Source organism: Nomascus leucogenys, chromosome X (genome assembly GCF_006542625.1).
Source record: "Nomascus leucogenys isolate Asia chromosome X, Asia_NLE_v1, whole genome shotgun sequence".
NCBI lineage: Eukaryota > Metazoa > Chordata > Mammalia > Primates > Hylobatidae > Nomascus > Nomascus leucogenys.
In genome coordinates this window covers 97,017,451-97,022,580 of record NC_044406.1, presented here as the reverse complement: position 1 = coordinate 97,022,580, position 5,130 = coordinate 97,017,451, and positions in this window count along the sequence as shown.

Below are 5,130 nucleotides of genomic sequence, written 5' to 3'. Positions count from 1 at the left end.
GAAAAATAACTAATGGATACTAGGCTTATTACCTGGGTGGTGAAATAATCTGTGCATCAGACTACCATGACATAAGTTTACCTATGTAACAATCCTGAACTTGTACCCCTGAACTTAAAAGTTAAAAAATAGAAGTTTTATAGGTTTATGTTTTACATTTATAGTCTATGATACACTTCGAGTTAATTTTTAATATATTAACCATTTTTTTATATTGGATACTCACAGATATAAAGATGGGATCAACAGGCACTGGAGATTCCAAAAGGGAGGATCGAGGGGGCTACAGGTTGAATAACTACCTATTGGGTACTGTGTACACTATTTGGGTGATAAGATAAACAGAAGCCCAAACCTCAGCATCATGCAATATACCCATGAAACAACCTGCACATGCATACCCTGAATCTAAATTAAAAAATAAAAATAAAAATGAATTTAAAATAAACAATTTTAAAAATAATTATATCAATTTTTGTAACTTTTTGAGGATGAGGTTTTTATTTTTTGCTTATGGATGTCTAGTTGCTCTGACTCTTTTTATGGAAAAGTCTATCCTACTTCTATTGAACTGCTTTTGCAACTTCGTCAACAATATAATTGTGTGTGTTGCTATTCTATTCCATTATCTATATGCCACCTACCTATGTATCAGTACCACACTATCTTGATTATTTTAACCATAGAGAAGGAGTTAATATTGGGTACAGTAATTTATCCCACTTTATTCTATTTTACAAGATTGTTTTAGCTATTCTAGGACCTGTGCCTTCCTATATAAATTTTAGAATCAATTTGTCAATGTCTACAAAATAAATACCTTGCTAGAATTGTGATAAGTATTGTATTAAACCTAAAGATTAATTTGACGATAATTGACATTTTTACTATGCTGAGTATTCTGATCCATGAAGACACTATGTCTTTCCATTTAATTAGGTCTTCCCTGATTTCTTTAATCAGTGTTTTCTAATTTAAGCATTCAGATCCTATGTGTTTTGTTAAGTTCATACTTACATATTTCATTTATTTCAAAGTGACCATAAATAGTTTGTGTTTTTAATTTTATTTCCTGCATATTCATTTTTTAGTATAAAGAAATGCAATTTATTTTTGAGTGTTGATCTTATATCCTATGACCCTGCTAAATCCATTTGTTAGTTCTAAGGAAATTTTTTGTAGATTATTTGGGGTTTTCTACCTAGACAGTTCTGCCATCTGTAAATGAGAACATTTTATTTCTTCTTTTCCAACAGGTATGCCTTTTATTTTTTGTTCTTGCCTTATTGCAGTGGCTAGAACTTCCAGTATGATATTAAATAAGAGTAATGAGATGAAAACCCTGGACTTTTTCTCAATCTTAGGAGAAAAGAGCATTCAAAATTTCACTATTAAATATGATGTTAGCTGTACTTTTTTTGTAGATGCTCTTTATCAGGTGTAGATAATTATTCTTTGTTCTTTGTCCTAAGTTGCTGAGAGTTTTTATCATGAATTGGTGCTAGATTTTTGCCAAATGCTTTTTGCACATCAATTGATATGATGTGATTCTCCTTCTTTAACTTGTTGACATGTTGGATTACATTGACTGAATTTTTAATGTAATTTTTATAATTATTATAAGTAGTAACTACCACTTATAGTCTTATCTCATTTAAACCTAGCAATAATCATGTGAGATGGGTACTATTATTATCAGCCCAATTGTACAAAGGAAAAAAAATAAACTCAGGTTAGGGAACTTGCGTAACATCAGTCAATAAAGGGCAAATTTGGAAAGCTAACCCTGGACTGGTTTACATCATTTACTTTGCCTTCCCACTCTGTTAGCCTCCCTTCAAGTGCTTATCAGAAATTCTTTAGTATGGGGGCTTCTACTATTGCATAAATAAACGAGGAACTTGACTATACTAATTTAGGCTCTTCACAAAGATTAAGAGCCTCTCCTTTCGTGTTCTTGAACTTGAACAACAATCCGTTTCCTGGAAATCATTAAAACTGTTGTTGAGTCAGAGCCACAGCTCTTGAAAACGTCTTCTTGAGAACCGTGGGTGGGTAGGGGTCACAGAGGCAGTGATGATTAAACTCAATTATTTCAATTTCAGGATTAGCTTGAGTGGCTGACTGAGCCTCCCATCCTAGAGATAATACTGTCCTATCGAGCTACCCTTAAAAGGATTCATGTGTGTGCAAAATCCATCATTCTCGTTTAGCGACATACTGGAATTATGGACCCTCTGATGACTCAGAAGGGGCTTTCAAAGCAGAGTAGGAAAAGCTACTTCATGCAATTATTTTCCCCAAATGATTAAATTAAGCTTATTTCTCTGTTGATGGAGTTTTCTTCATTTTTTCAAATAAACAACCACAGGATTTTTTTTCCTCTAGTTTGCTGAATAGTATACTTACAGACAAAAGAGATATTTGACATAAACACTTTGGTAGCAGAATTTACAGTGTTTATTAGATTTCCCTTTGTTTTCTTGATTAATCCAAATAAACATTTCCCTCCTCTTTTAAAGGAAAAAAGTATTTGGGGCCAGCTCTTTGAGATCATTTCTCTCTGGCTCTCACTCTTGCCCTTGCTCTCACTCTTGCTCTTGTTCTCTCTCACTCTCTTTGTTTCTTTGTAACCCATGACCCCACCCTCTGTATCTCACATGTATCTCTTTCTTCACAAGCTCTCCTCCCTCAGTTTTTTTCTTTTACTTTCAGATTAAAATTTCAAAGAAAAACATGTGTCCCAGCTTCTTTAGTTTTTATGCCTCCAAAAATGGCTTCAATGACTATGTCTCATAGTATTTTGCTCAGTGGACTCGAGTTTTGCACTTACCTCCCTTCCCCTTAAAAGCTATGACCCCCACCGCGGATCACGAAGTCAGGAGACCGAGACCATCCTGGCTAACACGGTGAAACCCCGTCTCTACTAAAATACAAAAAATTAGCTGGGCGTGATGGCAGGCGCCTGTGGTCCCAGCTACTCGGGTGGCTGAGGCAGGAGAATGGCGTGAACCCGGGAGGCAGAGCTTGCAGTGAGCCGAGATCGTGCCACTGCACTCCAGGATGGGCAACAGAGCAAGACTCTGTCTCAAAAGAAAAAGAAAAAATAGTTATGACCCCCACCAGTCCATGGGCAGTCGGGGGCCATTTCACCCTCAAGGTATCAGAGAAGGGGCTCACTTCTTGACTTCCCTCCAGTGAGTCCAAAGCCCGAGGGATTTCTTTTATTTGGTTTCCTAGGCTCATTTATACTATCTGCTCATTTTCCATCTCTGTCTGAGAACCTTAGTCAGTTGAACAAGCTCTCATATGTTCATCTAAAGCAGAAGTAAAGAAAAAAAAAGTAAAATAAACCACTGCATCCAGTTGTCTGTGATCCAAATTCTGTGGAGGTAAAAGAACCCCTTTCTGGAAAAATAACTGGGCCAGCCAAAGGCTGCCATTTAGTACTGGCAAAGTGGACAGCTGCCTCCTGAGGACTAATAACCAACTTCCCTACTTACTCAGAGTCAGACCTTTAGATCTCTTTCTGTCCCAATCACAGGGCCTGACAGGGGAGGTATAAGGAAGAGTAGAGGCACATTGGCTGTCATCTTCCTAGACAGGGAAATTACCTGAGCAGGTGCAGCCATAGGAAGTAGGAGAGAAAGCTGAGGGGTACAGTGTCCCAGGCCCTTGTAGACAGTGAATGAAAAATCACACTGCAGCAAGAGGAAGGCCTCAGGAGAGTGAACTGAGGTTTCTCTAAGCTAACAGTAGCAATATTGCAAACTTGCTTTTGGCTCACTCTAGCCAAGGTCTAACCCCAAATCTTGTGTTTTCCTTGGCTAAATAATGTTCCCTGTCACATCCAGGTGATTCCCCAGGCCTCTTCAGAAGTATTTCTGTGTCCTGGCCATCTGACCTGCTGCATTTTTTTTTTTTTTTGAGACAGGGTCTCACTCTGTCACCCAGGCTGGAGTGCAGTGGTGCAATCACTCATAACCTTTAAATTCTGTAACCTTTAACTTCTGGCTATAATCATATCAACCTTTAACTTCACTGTAACCTTTAACTTCTGAGCTCAAGACATCCTCCTGCCTCAGACTTCCAAGAAGCTGAGACTACATATGCATGCCAACATGCCTGGCTAATTTTTAAAAATGCTTTGTAGAGACAGAGTCTCACTATGTTGCCCAGGCTGGTCTTGAACTCCTGGGCTCATGTGATCCTCCCACCCTGGCTTCCCAAAGTGCTTGCATTATAGGTAAGAGCCACCATGCCTGGCCTCCAAATTCTATTTCTCTCACAGAGAAGAATTCCATAAGGAATAGTAATGTGTGGCTGAGTGAACCTTTAGCTGGTAAGATATTCTGGATTCTGACAGCTGCAGGACAAGAACACATTTCTTGGCCACCATTAATGTATGTGTTTGTGGCTCCAGCAATGTATCTCCAAAAAATATATATGCTGATTGGCTAAACCACAGAAGTTAGTTTGGCCTGGGCTGGAATGGACCAAGTTAGAGCAGAGGCAAGCATTGTGAGATATTCATAATACTGATGTTGGCTGGGATATAAGCATCTCCCCTACCTCATCACCTCCATCCCTCCAACTATAAAAATAATGGGGCAGAAGGTAGCTAAGGACAGTGTAAAAACAAAAATTGCAAAATTGAGTGCCTTCTTGTGGAGAAGGGGAGAGAAAGGAGATGGAATAAGATAAGCCTTTACATAGAAAGACGCTCAGAACTCTCTGGCTAGGCGGGAATTGGCAGTTAGGTTTCAAGAAGTCTGAGGAGCAGATAATTCTGGTGATTGGATAAAGTTAGGTCAAAGACCAAGGGATCAGGAGTGTTCTGGTGGTTAGAAAAGCCAGCCCAACCAGGGGCTACATACTAAGGAATGAGTTGCCCTTAGGAGGTGTTACACCAATTTTTTTTCTGGAATAGGAACACCTCCTGCATACACCAATTGTAATAATGACCAATCAACATTTATTGAGCCCACGGTATGTACCTGTGCTTGATCAGGGTATAAGATACTAGACCATGAGTTCACAGCCCAGTGGCGGAATTTCCATCACAATCCAAGGTGCTCACCACCTCCTGATTGCTGGGCTCTGTCTTGGGGATTCAGCAGTGAACAAAGC